Here is an 18,618-nt window from a genome sequence, read left to right on the forward strand (position 1 = left end):
AGCGGCATCGCAGCGGGCCACCCAAACCTGATAGGAACACTCCACGAGGACCAAAACGAACTGGTTTACTGCTGCGCGCGGGAGCGGATTGAGGAACCTCAGAGTTTCATACGGGATGCCAGGGATGTCAAACAACTGTGCCAATTTTCGAAGGAGTGCCTGCGGTAGTGCGCAATCGCGGAAGATGGGTTCCGTGGGCTCGGGCGCCCCGCAAAACCAACAAGGGGCCCCGCGGAGTGCTGGAACCAACCCCACAGGGGCCTGCCTCCGTGTGGGAAGTATAGGAAGGTTCCCGCGCGCAAACAGCCCCTGGAAAGTTGCTCTGCTAGGCTCTAAAAACTGTGGCAATATGAAATGCCAGCTGGGTTTCTGACGCGTGAGAAAATACTGCTGTAGATGCGGTGGGAGGCTGGGGGACAGCATTTCCGCCAATACTTTCAATGGAGTCGCGAACAAGTCTATATCTGGAGTTATTTGCTGCAGGTCGAACAGGGCGTTGGCCGCACCTGTGTAAAACAACGATGGCGTGCCCGCGCGGGCGACGTTATTGCGGACAGAACTTCGCGCGAACAGACGTAGCCGGGTGCTTAGAAAATAGGACGCGAAGCAGCTGGTTAGAGGAATGTCGCAATCCAGCGCCGCCCGCGTCCACTTCACATGCAGTGCTCTCGCCAACACTCCCACATCGGTGAGGCCTAGGCCCCCCTTGCTCTTGGGCAGTTGCACGACCTGCCTCTTGACCTTGTCTGGCTTGCCGCCCCAGAGGAAACGGAACACGATGCGCTCCGCCTCCAGTTTGGTTCGCGCAGGCACGGTCATGATAGAGGCGACGTAACTCAACAGCGAGAACAGCAAAGTCCGCACGATCGTGGCGCGGGCAGTGACTGGACAGCGGAGCGAGTCATAATCATGCGCTTTTACTTGGAGCTTAGTCATGGCGGAATTCCAGTTACTAGGGGATGGACCAGTCGCGGAGAAACGAAACCCGAGGACCTTAGTCTCCGAGGCCACCGGAAGACCATGTTTGGGCTGCGGTGGTGCGTCCCGAAGGTACATCACCGAGCATTTAGCTTTGTTGAGCCGCGCGCCACTTGCCTGGCCATACCGATCGATCACGGCCAGCGCGGAGCAGAGAGAGCTCTCGTCTGGCACGACGATCGTCAGATCATCGGCGTAGGCGAAGATGGGAACACGCGGGGCACCCGGCGGCAACGGTATACTACCAATGCGCGGATCAGACGCGAGCCGCTGTAGGAGTGGCTCGATAGCGAGTACATACAGGACAGGGCTGAGAGAACAGCCCTGCCTGACACCCCGCACAACAGAGAAGCTATCCGAGACGCGGCCGTGAATTAGAAGCGCGGAAGTGGGCCCATTATAGAGTACACGAACCATGTTCCGGTCAAATATCAGATTGTACGCCGATGACTGCGTCTTGTACTACCCTGTCAAGAGTGTCAGTGATTCACATGTATTACAATCAGATTTATTCAAAGTATCAGAATGGTGTGCGCAATGGCAGATGAATTTAAACATAGCTAAATGCTGCCATGTAACATTTACTAATAAGAAAAAACCACTGCAGTGTAGTTATCTTTTAAACAATAATGTATTACAAAGTGTACAACAAATGAAATATCTAGGTGTAACATTGAACTCTAAATTAGATTGGACAGACCATATTCATGCAACAGCTGCAAAAGCTTCTCGGCTCTTGTACTTTTTTCAGAGAAATTTCAAACATTCCCGTCAATCACTAAAAGAAACACTTTATTTCACCAACATTAGGCCTATTTTGGAATACGCGTCCGCAGTGTGGGACCCATATACGGAAGTGTTGAAAGAACAGCTGGAAAGGGTACAGAAGCGTGCAGCCAGATTTGTTACAGGGAACTTCAACTTCAATGTAAGAAGCTCTGTCATCCGAGATAACTTAGGGTGGCAAACATTATGCTCGCGTAGAAAAATTTGTAGATTAAAGCTTCTCCATAACATTAAGATAGGGTCAACTGGAATTAACAAAAACACTTACCTAAAAACGCCGAATTACGTGTCCGCACGAAGAGACAATTTAGAAAAAATTAAACCGTTCCAGTGCCGCATCAGTGTATTTAAGTATTCCTTCTTTCCCAATACAATTAACGATTGGAACATGCTCCCGAATGAAATTGTGCGCTCACCAAATGTTTTGACTGCTCTTGAAAGTGTTTCCTGAATGCTAACATTTGATTTACTGCTTTTGACCGTATATTGTTGCTTTGTTCTGAATTATGTTCTGTTGCTATGTTCTGCTGCGTTCTGATTAGAGACAAACCTGTATTCCCATTATATAGCTTGCATTTCTATGATTACTTGTTGTTTTTGTGATTAATAATTAACCCCCCTACAAAAATGCCCAACGGGCGCTGTAGGTATTTGGAATAAATAAATAAAAAAAATGTTCTGGAAGTTGAGGGTTAAACCCGCCTTAGCCAAAGTCTCAAAAATATACGAATGGCTAACTACATCGAATGCCTTTTCTTGATCGAAGCTGCAAAGCAGCCCCTGAATGCCTTTAATATCTGCCCACTCTAACAAGTCCCTAATAGAGAAACCGTGCAGCTGCGCCGAGCGAAAGGGCACGCAGCACGCCTGGTACGGACCTACGATGCTGCTTATGTGATCGGTCAGCCTTGAGGCGAGGCACTTCGCAATCAGCTTATATTCACAATTGAGCAGCGTGATGGGGCGCCAGACTCGCAGGTCGGAGCTTCTCGCCTCGTCCTTGCACAGGAGAGTGATCAGCCCTTCCGGCTGATCACTCTCCTGAGATGCTGACAGAATCCCACCACTGAGCAGCCTGTTCACAAGGGCTGTGAAAGGCTGCCCCAACTGCTTCCAAAACTTCAGGTAGAATTCCGGAGGTTGCCCCCACCCGCGCAGCAGCCGCCGGAGCCGCCGCGACGGTAGCTCGACGCGCTCGGAGCGCGCCTTGGCGCTTCCGAGTTCTAGTTCACTCTACTTCCGAGAGCTCGCGCGGGCACTCGCCGCATCTCGCGGCGCCCCACGTAGTGGAAAAAGCGGCCGCCGCCGAGTGAGGCACTTCGTGTCAACCCCGCGCGGTGGCGCTCGCGTGCCCCGCCCGAGCGCTTTTTCGCCTCGGGTAGAGGCGGGTAGGCGTGTGTTGGGGCATTCTCCGAGGGGCTACAGTTCTTTTTTCGTGTAAAAATCGTTGATAATGCTATTAATGTACCAGGGTTTTTATGGTAAAGGTAGCTACGTCGTGTATTTACTGTTTGCTCATTTCTTCATCCCATTTAGATAACCGAGCAGACGGCGCCGTGCTTTAGCCATCGAGCTCGTTATCATGCCGATATTTTTTTCTTCGTTGTTTGATAATTTTGCTATCGTATTGTGTCAACTGAGGAAAGAGTGGCGTGCTTTAGGCTGGCCAGCAAACGTCACTTCTGATTTTTTTCTTTATTTTCTTGCTGATTTTTCTAACGTTTCCCGTTTTCCGCACAAAAAATTGTGAGTGATGCTCACGCAACATCGACATGGCTTATACCCCCTTGACGAGTGGTGTACGGAATGGCAAGATGTGGTTACAATGAAAGTAGAACTTTCCAGGTCCGCAATAATCTCGGTGTCATATTGTGTACGTCCGCACACCGGACGTGCACTTTGTCTAAGATTGTGCTGACTAACATCTCTATGGTATTTCCACGCTGCCTGTCTCATACTTATGGCTGGGGACTTCAATTCCCCTCATTGCGACTGGGTTAAGCTAGCACAAGTGGACGCAGACGGGTGGTACTTGACTACTTCATCCATGTGTACTTCACCCTCCTTAATGATAGCTACGCGCTGATGTCCTACGCGCCGATGCAATCGTCCCCAGATGCCATTCTACTCGTCCGATTTAACCTGGTGGCTTCGGAATGATACGGTATCCTGGCACCGACAGGCCGACTGCTGGGGCAGTGATCCCCATACCGTCAGGCTTGGCATTGTCCCAAACCTGAAGCGTCGCTTACGACGGCGCTGCACTGTAACAAACGGGGATATGTTCCAGGGTAACATCTACACAACGCTCACGGAGCCAAGTCCGGACCCATCACTCATTATGGAAGCCCTGCGACGCGCCTCTGAGGTCACATCAGTAGAGGAATCCTTGCGAAAGCCTGACCTGCGACTCCTACAGCTACGGGCCCAGCACAAACAGACTGAAGTTGCTGCTCCCGAGAAACCTCGTCTGTGGAGGCTCGCATACGCTTCCAACGTGTGACTGCGCCTGCCAGGCGTCATGAGAACGGTCTGTCAAGGCAGCGATGGCTGCGCTGGTGTGAATCGCTTGGCCCATCGGGTACTACATCATGCATCTGGCACTCCTTTCGCGCAATGGAAAGGGAAGGACGTGCTCCAGATGCGGCAGCCACTGTGTGTATGGCATTGGACAATGGTCCTGTTCAATTTACCGCCGCTGTTTCTTGCCCCCAGTTGCTTGCCTTTGACATCCTTCCATCAAGCAACCCACTACAGTTTCCCCTTTTGAGTCACGTCGGTTCCTCCCGTACTGATGATGCTGCGCGTGGAATTCAATCGCCTTCCACGATAGCAGAGTTTCTTGCTGCGATTGATCCCGCAGGCATCGGACCGCTCCAGGGCCAGATGGCGTTAAGTACGAGGTTTTTAAGAACCTCGACGATCCAGCCCTCAGCAATCTCTTGGACCCCATCAGCGACGTGCGGCTCTGACGGAATAACAGAATCTTGGCTCCTCGCCGATATCTCCCGATAACGAGGCATAGTAAGCCACCCCATCAGCTCACTAATTTGTGTTCAAATGCCTTGACGTGCACCCTGTGAAAACTGTTAGAACGCATGCTGGCAACCCGCTTTTAATGGTGGATGGACATTTTCCCGTGGTACCCCCTGGCACAGATTGGTTTGAGGCACCGTCTGGGTACCGAGGATGGTGTTGACCACTTCTCGTCAACGAAGCTACTTGGCAGCCGATCAAACAAAGTGCGAACAGCGCTTGCAATGGGCATACAAAAAGAATACGACAACATTAGCCACGGGGCCATCTTGGAAATTTTCCAATTCCTTCTTCTCCCAGAGAAGTTCTTTCCTCCAGAACTTCCTCAGAAAAGGATCATTTCGGTTCGCATTGGTGCGACCGGTTATGGCCCCTTTACGCCTGTCCGCGGAGTGCCTCAGGGATGGGTAACATCGCATTTCCTTTTTCATTATCATTATGTTACCGTTTGCCTGGCATCTCTGCTCTATGCCTGACATGCTCCTTCTAATGTGCGCGGGCATTAAACTGTAGACACTCCACTCAGACCTGACTCGGCAAACAACGTGCCTCCAATAAGCATTGTCTCACAACCAGAAATGATGTGATTACGCTGGACGGACATTTTCCGTTGAAAAGAAAGCAATTCTGCCTGTGGCCAGTGCTTGGGACCATCGCCGACTGGAGGTGTCTCAATCGAGTTATAACTCTGCGGCCGACCTATACACACTGCCACCTCTCTTCAAGGGCTGGGATTAGAAATTTAGGTCTGGGTAAGCGCCTATACGGCTACGTTCCGCTCGCCAAAAAGCAGGAGAGATGCTCCACCTTATCTACCGCATTTCACAGATGTCTGGTCGCTGCTGTTCCCGTCTATTGGTGCAGTTAGTACCCTATCCTCGGCTTGTTTACCAGGCCCAATTCCAACACGTCAACAAGGCGGAGTGGGCGTGACTTGAGGCAATTACCCAGCCGCAATGCGAACCATTACTTGCCTCCCTAATGACGTATTCGGTTGGGCATTTACGAGCGCTCTGGAGTGCTCTGAAAAGCGGCCGCGCCTTCGGTTGGTAGAATTCGAGCGCTCCAACTACCTTCGGTTGGTTCTTTCGGAGCGTCAGCCTCCGACTCGGAGCGCTCCCAACCGCTCTGACTTCGAAGTGAGAGCGTGGCGCAATCTGCCCGGGAGGACGGGTCACGTGACACAAAACGCCGCGGTTTACCACGGCCGGACTGGAGTAGCGGTGAGCGCGCACGCGCCTGCCGCTCCTCCTGCCGCTGCGCGCTGCTCCGAGATCGCCGATGCATTCGGTTGGTACGCTGCCTCTGGCGCTCTGATTTCGAGCCGCCTTGGCATCTGGCGGCTCCGAGCAAGAGGACCGGAGCACCCAACCGAATACGCCATAAGATAACACCGATTCTTGCTCTTCAGGCCGAAGCTAAAGTTGACACCTTGGATGAGCTTGTGCATCAGCGTCGGTCCGCCAGCATGCATTAACTCACTTTTGTTTTGAGGCAGTGGCGTTAGGTAACTGCATGGGTCGTTCACTACCCACATCCCCAGCTTCCGTAAGGCACCAGGTGACGTACCACCAGGTGACTGACAACAGGCCACTAACGTGACTGCACAATCGATCCGACGGGCATACTGGCACACTTTTCGCCGTCCCAAAAGCACTGGCGGCTCAGCCTCAATCCGAGGTGGTGCAGGGATTTGTGGAAGGTGCGGTCAAGGACGACGTGCTTGCCACAACACTACAACATGCCCCCACCCAAACACCTGTCAAACGTCCTTCTACGAAACACGCCGCGCCCTGCCATCAATGCTGGACGAGCTTACAGCCATCCGGGACAGCTTACAAGCACCAACTGCGGCTCTTCTTCAAGCCGCTGGAGGTGCTACGTTACAAATATATGCAGACTACGCGGCGGCCATACGTGATTCACGTGGAGAAAATTAAAACTCAACTGTGTTGAGGTACATTCGTGATGTACTGGATACGTACCCCTGTCCCCTTCGACTATCGTGGGTCCAGCAACATAAGCTCCTCACTCACACTGCGGCGGATAGTACCTGCCACCCTGCATTCGCTCCACGACCATTGCCATTACTGAAAATAGATGCCGAGAATTTCTCCAACAAAAAGAACATTTTGTCACGCCACAAGAGCTCTAATTCCACCTTGTGGAACGGAAATCCCTTGTAGAATCGCTCGCTGGGAGGAGGTCTTGCTGCGAAGACTTCGTGTTCGTGTAGCCCTCTCTTCCGCTGTGACACGGGAGAGGCCACCACGCTACCATGCCCGCTCGCACAGGACTGCCTCTTCGGCACGGCTTCTACCGAAGTTGTAGGCACAGAACACCTGCTGTGGACGTTCCCTTCATTGGAGGGGCCAGAACACGACACCTTCGAGGGACAGGCGTCCATCCTGGCAGCCCACCTGACCTCCACTGGTGTATATGGGGAGCCCACTACCACTGAGTCCTTGCATTTCTTCGCGAAACGGGAGTTAACTTATGCCAGTAATGTAGTCTGTATGCCAGCAAATGTACTATCGCATATAAAAAAGTGCTTAGATGTATGATTGTTGGAGGCTGGAGACAGTGACACAAAAGGGCTGCTGCACCTTCTGACGATAACTATAATGATTATGATCGTAATGATAATGAAAATGATCATGGTGATCACGATGAAGATAATAATCATGATGATGATATTACGCGGACGAAGATGATGACGCCTCACTCAAAGCCTAAGAATTGCCTATGTGGGCACGTACATTACGATGCACAATTGCCGTCTTCAACGTCAATACCCACGCAACACTAACACGTGTAGCTTAAGGCCGAGTGCCATTTTATGTCACCTCTATGCAAGAAGGCGTCATATTTCTGTCATGAAAATAGATATTGAGGTGTCATTTGCTTGTCACGCTGATAAAAAGCGTATAGAGAAAAACATTGCCGGGTGTGCTTGAATAGAAATTAAGTTTTTGGTCGTGGAGGGGAAGTTTTCATTATATAATAAATCTGTACCAGTAAAAGCAAGTGCCCGGCCGACTGACTCACTGACCCACTGACTACCTGGCTGACTAATTCATCAACTCCCAGGCGAAACTGCTGGGCCCAGAGTCTAACATTACAGAGTATATTTCTCTCGTGGCGTAGATGCTCACTAAGGCAGGATTTCTAGAAATTATTCCCTAAATTGAGGAAAAGCGGTAAATTGTGTTTCCTCAAACTCGACTTTATCTCGCTAACCCTGTTTAGCTGTTGAAGTTCTTTTTCGGAAGATTCTCTAAAACATAGTTTTAGACTTTTGCCTTAACCAACATTAATGGCGCAAATTTCCATTTCGAAGGAAATTGGCTGTTTTTAAATATCTATCAATTTATATTTCACGGTTTGTTACGTACAAATTGTCATTGCTGATAAGTGTTACTCTTACAATGCACACAATCAATATTAAGGATTTCACCCTGCGACGCCTCTGAAAGGGTGTAAAAGATTTTTTTAGGGGCGAAGACCCTTAGGGACTTGGGCTGTCGGCGTCTCCTGTCATAGTCGTCGCGTGTAGTTACGGTACTAAATTGCCGGGACCCTCCTTTTTCAACACTTCGCGTAAACGTTTCATCTCCGTGCGCAAAAATGCGTACTAAAATAACCCACCTGGACACCCGTTTTTCCACGCCTCGCCCTACAAAGCTTCGTGCTTCAAAGACACCAGACGTTTACAGCAAAGCTGTATATCCCTACCCCCAATGGTTTCATTTCAGTGGGCAACAACGCCAAGGCGCCACGAATACACTTATACACTGCATGCTTTTGCTCCTCCCCAGGTTTCACTTTAGTGGAAATGGACCGGGATTTTTCAAATTACACCTATCATGGGCCGAAAAGGCCTAACGTTTCATGTGAACGTCAAGAAGCACACAGCTCATTATTGCAATTTCTTAAATTTAGACCTCTGAAAGTGTGAGAAGCCCTGAAACATTGCTCCATCATTTTTTTTCGCAAGCCCGTTGAAATACTCAACAAGTTTATGTTCATATAGGTAACGAATACAGCTGTGTAAAAAATGTGTTAGAAGATTTTTCTATAACTGCCACGTAACTGAGTCAATATTGCGGCAAACTAGAGGTTTTTATTGATTTTCCATGGGAATGAGCAGGTTGATAGTTCCCACTCTTTTTGTCTGCCCCCCCAGTTGTCCAAAAAAAATTTGAGGATTTTGTCCTATGAAGCGTATAAGCAGGCAAGCGTGATTTTTAACACTCTTCTCGGAGTGGAATTCAGTGAAATTTTCCGGCTTAGCAAAGCGGTCGCCAGCTGTTGGGAATTTCTGCAACCGCACGGCTCCAGTAGGAACCCATTGTACTTATCACTTCGCGCCCGAGTGGGTCCTAATCTGCATCATTATACCGACTCCTTCGTGGCGATCCGCGTTTTACGCCTAGTATACAGCAATTGCACTGTCAAGGGACATCCGATCCCTACACGCACGCATTCCTGCTCTCTCCGGCTGTTGTGGGTTCGGCGGATTACGCTTCCCGCTCACATTGCAGCGGAAAGAGCTAGTCACAATACGTATATTCCTAGGCGCTGCAAATGCTGACCAGCGGTCCTCTAGAATACTTTCCCCAAGGGAAAGAATATTTGTTCCCCTCGGTATGTGCCCCCATCCCACCGTGTGGAACGAACCTCCCCAGTAGAGTTGCTCAATGGGAAGAAGTTTTTCTGCGCAGAGTTCGCGTTGGAGTCGCTTTTTCAGTTGCAGGGACCCGGCCGTGGCCACCACGCTATCATGCAACATTTGATGACACGTGCCCCTTCTGCACAGCTCCTACTGAACAAGATGATTCAAGTCATCTATTATGGGCGCGTCCTTCACTAGACTCAGCGAGAGTCGACAGCTTGGAGGCACATGCCTCCAGGCTGAAAAACCCCGAGACCTTCAGCGGTCGCTCTGCGCCCCCTACCACCGTTCCCCTCTTACCTTCCTCCTCCAGACGGGTGCCGATCTGTACCTGTAAATATGTTATTTGTATGCCAATAAGGATATTACCGCAAATAAAAACATATAAATGCCTCATTTACTGACTGACTGACTGAGTGATTGTATGTATGACTGACTGACTGACTGACTGACTGGCACATTACCCGCACATTCATACGTCCTTCGGTTGCGGCATGAACAACGTCAGGTGCGATCACGAATTGCCTGCTGTTTCACTGAAGCCGGCTACCACAGAAACGGGAGGATTTCGGCTTCCTTGTAGATCGTAAACGTGTTAATGCATAGTGAAGAAAACAAATCCCCAAAACTGCTTAAGAATCCAATAGTCATGCTAGGCCCAATACAAAAAGCGGGGTCTTCCCATGAACCCCAACGACGACATGGCTCACGAGGCGCAGTTTCCTTTCTAGCATACTTACTAAGAAACTTTATGGTTTAAGACCTGGATTGCAGCCGATCTGCTTCTTCTTCGGTGCCACAATTACTTTTACTCCATGACTGTGGCTAAAATTGTGAGCTTCCTTCATTTTTGTGAAAGCGATACTTAATCATTGGACGTCGCCTTCGAGGGGCGGACGCTATGACGTGTATTTCTCCTTCCGAGCAATTGGTGCCACGAGTACGGCGAACGCTGCAGTTTTTTTTTCGGGTCAATCTTGTGCCATCTCCACAGGTGGGTACGGTTTCCTTGACAGACGTGCACAAGGGATGCTGGGCGGTCATCGCGAGGTGCACGCACGAGCGTAGATATTTTCTTGGTTTGGTTATATGCCGGGCGCTCACAGCGAGGCCCGCGCTCACGTGCGCGCGCTCGGCAGTTTCTTGGTATTTTGAACTGCCTACATGAAACAGTATGATTTCCTCAACAGCATACGGTTAACAGCACTGCCGGGACTCAAACCAAGCCTTTCGCTACAAAACCCATCATACTGCACCTAGGCTATCGATGGCGAACAAATGAGTTCTTTTAGCCATTCATCAAAAGAACGAGTGTCCTACGCCAACCATAAGATGGCGCTGGAAGCGCGCAGGAAGCTCTGGCTTGTAATTAGAGAGAAACAGAATGTCTCTTTACAGCATCAGTACCTTCGTATGGCCAACAGGAAGATTTGCGACATATGTGAGATTTGTTTCAGTGTGAGATCGTTTTGAATGCTAATCACTATTCTCATAAATAAGCCACTTCTTTCCTTCTCTAATGCGGAAATTTTCTTACGTGTCCACCACCAGAAATCTGTCCCTGTTTGTAACGCGTGACACGATGCTGCCCGTGGGAATAATATACATATGCATAATCCGCTATTCCTTAAAAAACCCTAGTTCCTTCTGTAATCACAAAGTTTTTTATGAAAAGATCCTTTAGTAAAATGCCCTAAGGTCTAGGTTCTCCGAGGCAAACACACATAGCGAAATGCGCGAGAACGAACCTCTGAAATAATGCTTACGCACGATCTGACAATTGCATTCGGTATATATTTCCGATAATTTTCTCTCTAAGCTATGTTATGCTCGCGATCTTCCCCTAGGTCAGAGTAGGTTGCTTTGTTCTGCGCACATAGCCCATGCTGGTACTTATCTTTTCAATAAAATTCACTGGAGGAATTATTATAAGTATCATCATCAGGAGAGTGGCGCGCTCTCCTCGTGAATTTTGCGCTCGAGAGAAACCCTCCGCGTTGGCATTTTGACTCCTTCGAGGGCCTCCTGTGAAAGTTGAAGCCCATCTTTTGTCCGCAGCGCATCAACCGGGCTCAGGTGCAACGCAGCTACGCAATGGGAAACAGTCCATCGCAGGAAGCACGCGGTAAGTTGGTTTAATGCTACCCCTACCGACCCTCTCTCCGATTCGTTCTAAAAGGCCCCGCTGCCGCCCATATTTTACGTTGTTCTAGGTTGCGGTAGGTATGCCCCCCTAGGTGACATCGTTTCAGGCTGGGCCACTCGGCTATTCGTGCTTTGTTGTCACAAGTAGTTACCACACCGTTTCACTTCTCGGCCTTACCGCTCATCGTACACAAGTTCTTTTCTGTCATGTGACGGGTCCCATTCGAATCGTCTTTGTACGGCTTTCAGAAAACGTTGCGCGTTCATGATCCTTCTTAGTGTGTCCACCGTCTTGCTCTGTAGGGACATGCATTGGTCCTGAGAAATGAGACGCCATTATTTACCGTCGCACTCGCGTCGTACTTTCAGAAAAAGTGTGCCATAAATGACACGGTATTTCATTTCCCGCTGGTAAATCATGTAATCATAGGTGTTTAATTACTTCACAGTTAGAAATAAACAACAACTGCTCAGGTACGGGGGCGGAGGCCCGTCGAACACTAACATTCCGCTGGGGTGACATGGGATGTCGTGGCATCGTCTCACACCAGTGCTAAGAAACTAAATTCCCAACCACAAGGGCGCAATATCAGCGTACCGGCGCATCCCCCATTGCAAGTAACCCCATTCTGGCCGCCGTAACAACGACGGCCACCTAGCGACCTTGACATAACGCCAATGTACCGGCTTAACATTAGCCTGCCTTCACCATTTCCTATCACCGAATTGCATCCGAAGAAACAACGATGACAGCAGGATTGATATTTCTAAACGACAAACCGCTTTCAATCTGGGCATACACAGGCAAGGAATACCTTGCACCCAGTTTTGCTACCGACTACGCCGTTCAACCAGCCGTCCACTTCAAACACTCAAGGGGGACTTTCTAGCGCGGTGCGCGCAAGATCAGCGCTCGGATATCCGGTTTGCACAAACTTAGGCGTAAGAAGCGCGTAGAAATGCATTCGGCGCACGGCGGAGTATGCCCATTTTACGCCGAACCACGTCGATGTGCGTGTATGTCGTATATCCGTCCATGTGGCTGGACCGTTAATCGAAGTACTCACTGCCACTCTGTATGCCAGCAGTGCTTTTCAGTGGTGGGTTTTTTAGCTTACGGAAATAAGGTTATTATATTAGAGGTTTTCGCGGAATTGCAAACGAGCTGTAATATGTAATACACTACTGGTTACAAAGCCATATAAACGCGCCACTGTATTCAGTGTTGTAACTTTATCTATTATAATCATTTCTTGCGGAACCACAATTACTTTACCTCGCAGGATTCACCTAGACATTCGTTAAAAATGTTTTGTAACGCCGCTTTCCTGGAGCCGATTTCACTTGCCGCATTTTTGATGCACAGAAGATGGAGACAGTGACGCGGCATGGGATGGCCGGATGTTAGACCTATAACGGTCACGTTAGAGGTGAACGCCGTCAGCCGTTACCAGCAGCTCCATGTACAGTGAGCACAAATTTGGGCATGATGTCGTGCTAATGAACATTGAGTTTGACTTTGCTTGTCACCCGTAATGCTAAACTTCAAGATTACTAAACATCAAGCCAGAACCAAGGAAGATGGGCAAAACGTCAACGAGTCAGATTTAACGTCGTGAACCGGAAACTAGTGGAAAAAAGTGCTCATTGTACGTCAACGTGTGGGCCACTATTGATGTCGTAGGCCTGAACTCCAGATGTCAAATCTTGGCCGGTGCATACCCGACAGCTTTCTAATTGATTGATTGATTGTGGGGTTTAAAGCGCCGACGCAACGCAGGCGATGAGGCGCGCCGTAGTGGAGGGCTCCGGATTAATTTTGGCCACCTGGGGATCTTTATCGTGCGCCGAAATCTCGTACACACGGGCGTTTTTGCTTTTCGCCTCCATCAGAAAAGCGGCCGCCGCGGCCGGGAATCGAACCCGCGACCTCGTGCTCAGCAGCGCACCCCGACAGCTTTCTAGCAAAGTCATACCTACCCACTCAGTAACACGTACACGCCTAGTGCGGTGTTGAACTGAATGCGTCATAAGCTTGTTTTATGCGCCACAATACCCGAATCAACCAATTTATTCACTCAATTGCGTGGCTTGCAAGATCTTGCAGGGGTGGTCACCAGAAATTTGTACTCGTCGTCTGCATGCTACATCCATGTAGCTATATGCGTGCTACATCCACACAAAACAGCATACATCCGCTAAGGAATACTCGGCTATCACTATAAACTTCTTTACACCGTTTTGGCCAAAAAGGCTGAAGTAAGAGAGACAAAAGTGTGTTGGAGTCCATTTCAGTTTCTTTCTTAAATCTCAATACTCTTTATCAATAGCTCCACTTCCTCTTTGTGGGAAAAACGGGTGTTGATCAACTTCTACACCCTTGTTTTTGGTAGGGTGTTGAAAGGGTATAGAAAAGGGGCTCAGCTGTTATTTAAGGCCATGCATTCATGTACAATTGCACCGCGAAGTAAAATACATCCCCTCATACTCTGCTCATCACGCCAAAAGAAATGTTGAAGCGAAAAAAAATTGTTCGTCTACAATGATCGCTCGTTTGCTCATACGGTGCCTCTCATGGCACTAGTTTAGCTTTGGCACGTGAAACGTCAATTTGAACCTCTAAAACTAAAAAGAAAATTTGGTTATGTATTCTGCTTTCAAACTCTACTCCGTGGTTGGCCCACAAAACGGCCACCAATTTTTTTCATTGACAGTACTTTTTGAGCAATACGGCTCAGCCAAACATTGCCGTATGCACAACATTGAAGGCCTACGAACTCATCTCTTTACAACATTTTCCCCTCATGTTTTCACTGTGCTACCACACCTTTGGTTGAGCGGGTCACACGTTCGTCGAGGAAGGGGGCTTTGTGGTGTGTATATGCGGATCCATATCTCTTCTAATGCGGGAATCACATGCAGGTGTTGACGACTTGACGGCCAGTGACGACAACCAGTTGGAGCCCGTGACGGCCTTGGGCGACTCTGTAGGGGCGCGCACTGATTCGGAGAGCGAGGAGCTGCCTTTCTGCCACTGGGCCAAGCTGCCCCTGTTTGGTGGCTGCAGTAAGCAGTGGGGAGAGTCGGCCATGGGCGAGATCAAGACCCTCGAGCACAAGCGCCCCTGTGAGCACCGTCCATGTCACTTCACTTACTCCTGTAATGCAAGCTTATCTGCAGATTTAGCGTCTGCCTCTGTTTCGGCAAGATATCAGTTTCGGGGACCCGCGTAGTGCCACGTGTGAAGTATGTAGCCTGCGCCTTTTCACTATTTCGTTGACTGCTCTGTTATTGCCAGTGCCCACGTTTATTAAGGAATAATGAGTGACAGCTACCGTGATTTCTTTCATTGTTTGAAATTTACCTTGAAGCAAGCTACGATTTTCCAAATCAGTGCACCCGATTGTCTGAGTTGGGGTTTAACGGCAAAATGTCAACTCGAGAACTGGTATGATCCACATTGTTTCGTTCTAACACAAAAAAAAAACTGAGAAAAAGAGGTCATTTAATTACTAATGGGCTGGGATACTGTGCCTCTGTCCCATGTCTTGCTAGGTGTCTCAGTTTTTGAATCGTAAAAGAAACAATTCACCTGTGCCATAAGTCCACTCCTTTTCCGACATAGCTGCAAGTTAGTGGAACTTTTCCCCAAGAGCCGCTGTATTTGAAAATAAGTTAATAGAAAACTTTCCTTGGTTATTTTTTTGCGATGTAAAAACCAACTGTTGGGTAATCCTTCACGAGTTTTAGTGTGATAGCTCATTATCACATGAGGAAAGCCGTTCTCTTAACATTTGAGCGCTATTTCCCAAAACCCGAAAAAGAGTGAGATGACAGAGCATTGTAGAAAAAGGTGTATGGGTAAGACGTAAACTTTGTGATGGCAGCAACACGTTGTTCCGGTATCTAGGTTAAACCAGAGCAGAATGCATCACGATTCTTTTTTTTTGTTTGTTTCATCATGGCTTAACATTGCAAAAGCTGTTTACTCCGTTTTCAGGATCTATACTCGCTCGTCTGCTAGTAACCGGCCGGTGGGGCGGTGGAAGTTGGCTTCAACAATTGTAATTTTGCGAAAGCATACTTGAACAATTTAGTTTACAAGATGGCAGCAACGTATCTGTTTCGAAGGGAAAATGCGGATTCTTCCTAATTGAGTAGTAGTTAAATTGAAGGCCCCTTGGATCGATACACCTTCCCTACACTTGTAATGGTTCTAGATCCGATTCAGAATATCGAAGGTACTAGTGAGGCTCACTAGATAGAAGAAACTATACTAGGAAGGGTACCTGGTACTGAAAATAACTGTTCCTAAAACAGTATTTATCCACCGCTGTGAAGCTCTCAGCCATAGCCGTCGTACACGCTTAACACTAATCTTCCGAAACACAGTCCCCAGTAGCCGGCCAGGCTCAGGCCAAGAAGGCAGTCCTGTCAGTAATGCAGCGGATTGTGCGAATAAAACAGTCAAACCCGAATAGGACGATCCTGGACAAAGCGAATTATGCTACATATCGAACAAAATCAAATCCGTTGCGAAAATGCATGCTAAACATACTCCTTATAACGATGTTCAAACCGGATATATCGAACTCGGTGCGCCTGCAATTGCCACCGAAATGCATGGGGTCTCGGAGCGATGACTGGGATGTGGAGACTCGCATGGAGCGACGTGACGCCCGACACATTCCGTAACTGTTACGACGCACGGGATTTACGACGGAGTAAATCCACTCAGCCAATATTGCTTCGATATTGAAGGATATGGACTTGAAGTGGTGCTAACGATGTCTCCGTCAAAATGTAGGTGAAAACTAAAATTAGCGCTCTTTTGGGAAGTAAGCCCTTAAGGCGGAAAGTAGCTGTATTGCATGCAAAAAATGCATAGTTTTGTGTAAGGTAATAGCATACTTTATCTGTTCGTTTCTGTGTGTGGGATTGGCAGCGGGGGTCCGTATATTGCGAACTCGTAACAAATAAATTCGTTATAGACGGATTCGGCTATATCGAACTATTGGATATATCGAATTAATCGGGGTGCATATTAGAGTTCGCTATAACCAGGTTTGACTGTATCCGTAATCGATGAGTCTCGTGCTCAATTCGTATCTGCCAATGTTTAACACTGCCAACATTGCATATTAACACTAACACTGCCTGCCCAAGTTTAATGCTACCACTTTTTTGAAAAGTTTATCGAGACCATTTATTGCGGCCCATGAAAAGAAGTGGCCAGCAGCCAATACATCTGTAAGGACGTCATTCTAGCGCCCAGGAAACGCTACAACTCGGGAAAGAGGGAAAATCTTTTTAGTAGGTTTCCAATGTTTCTGCTGGGCATAGAGCAGTAATGTTTGGCTGAACTACATTGTAATATTTCCTAGGCACTGGATGTGGTTGCTGATAATGTTGTGAAAGGGTTGAAGATTTTTAAAAGTTGAAGAAATTGTTGCAGGGTGCGTTTAAACACACTTGCTGTAGTAGGCACTACTTAAAAAAGGCTTCAGGTGCGAATCACAGAACACCGCACCCCGCGTGAAGTGTCTTTTCTATTTAGCGTTCATTTGACCGCAGCTGCAAACCATTCCATATTGGCGGTCTAGGTGCTTCCTTATGAACGAAGTCCTGTAGGCAAACCGCTATTGGCCAGGAGATCATCCTATAGAATTACTTTAACTCGCAGGATTCACCTAGACATTCGTTAAAAATGTTTTGTAACGCCGCTTTCCTGGAGCCGATTTCACTTGCCGCATTTTTGATGCACAGAAGATGGAGACAGTGACGCGGCATGGGATGGCCGGATGTTAGACCTATAACGGTCACGTTAGAGGTGAACGCCGTCAGCCGTTACCAGCAGCTCCATGTACAGTGAGCACAAATTTGGGCATGATGTCGTGCTAATGAACATTGAGTTTGACTTTGCTTGTCACCCGTAATGCTAAACTTCAAGATTACTAAACATCAAGCCAGAACCAAGGAAGATGGGCAAAACGTCAACCAGTCAGATTTAACGTCGTGAAAAGGAAACTAGTGGAAAATAGTGCTCATTGTACGTCAACGTGTGGGCCACTATTGATGTCGTAGGCCTGAACTCCAGATGTCAAATCTTGGCCGGTGCATACCCGACAGCTTTCTAGCAAAGTCATACCTACCCACTCAGTAACACGTACACGCCTAGTGCGGTGTTGAACTGAATGCGTCATAAGCTTGTTTTATGCGCCACAATACCCGAATCAACCAATTTATTCACTCAATTGCGTGGCTTGCAAGATCTTGCAGGGGTGGTCACCAGAAATTTGTACTCGTCGTCTGCATGCTACATCCATGTAGCTATATGCGTGCTACATCCACACAAAACAGCATACATCCGCTAAGGAATACTCGGCTATCACTATAAACTTCTTTACACCGTTTTGGCCAAAAAGGCTGAAGTAAGAGAGACAAAAGTGTGTTGGAGTCCATTTCAGTTTCTTTCTTAAATCTCAATACTCTTTATCAATAGCTCCACTTCCTCTTTGTGGGAAAAACGGGTGTTGATCAACTTCTACACCCTTGTTTTTGGTAGGGTGTTGAAAGGGTATAGAAAAGGGGCTCAGCTGTTATTTAAGGCCATGCATTCATGTACAATTGCACCGCGAACTAAAAGACATCCTCTCATACTCTGCTCATCACGCCGAAAGAAATGTTGAAGCGAAAAAAAATTGTTCGTCTACAATGGTCGCTCGTTTGCTCATACGGTGCCTCTCATGGCACTAGTTTAGCTTTGGCACGTGAAACGTCAATTTGAACCTCTAAAACTAAAAAGACAATTTGGTTATGTATTCTGCTTTCAAACTCTACTCCGTGGTTGGCACACAAAACGGCCACCGATTTTTTTCATTGACAGTACTTTTTGAGCAATACGGCTCAGCCAAACATTGCCGTATGCACAACATTGAGGGCCTACGAACTCATCTCCTTACAACATTTTTCCCTCATGTTTTCACTGTGCTACCACA

General features: G+C 48.2%; 1 protein-coding gene across 1 annotated transcript in view; it reads right to left on the reverse strand.

Annotated features, from left to right (window-relative positions):
- Nucleotides 1-18,618, reverse strand: part of LOC144172652 (E3 SUMO-protein ligase RanBP2-like) — a 104,569-nt gene that overhangs the window by 38,480 nt on the left and 47,471 nt on the right. The gene's annotated exons all lie outside the window — the stretch shown is intronic.

Source organism: Haemaphysalis longicornis, unplaced genomic scaffold (assembly GCF_048455015.1).
Source record: "Haemaphysalis longicornis isolate Haplotype H1 unplaced genomic scaffold, Haemaphysalis longicornis Haplotype H1 scaffold_25, whole genome shotgun sequence".
Lineage (NCBI taxonomy): Eukaryota > Metazoa > Arthropoda > Arachnida > Ixodida > Ixodidae > Haemaphysalis > Haemaphysalis longicornis.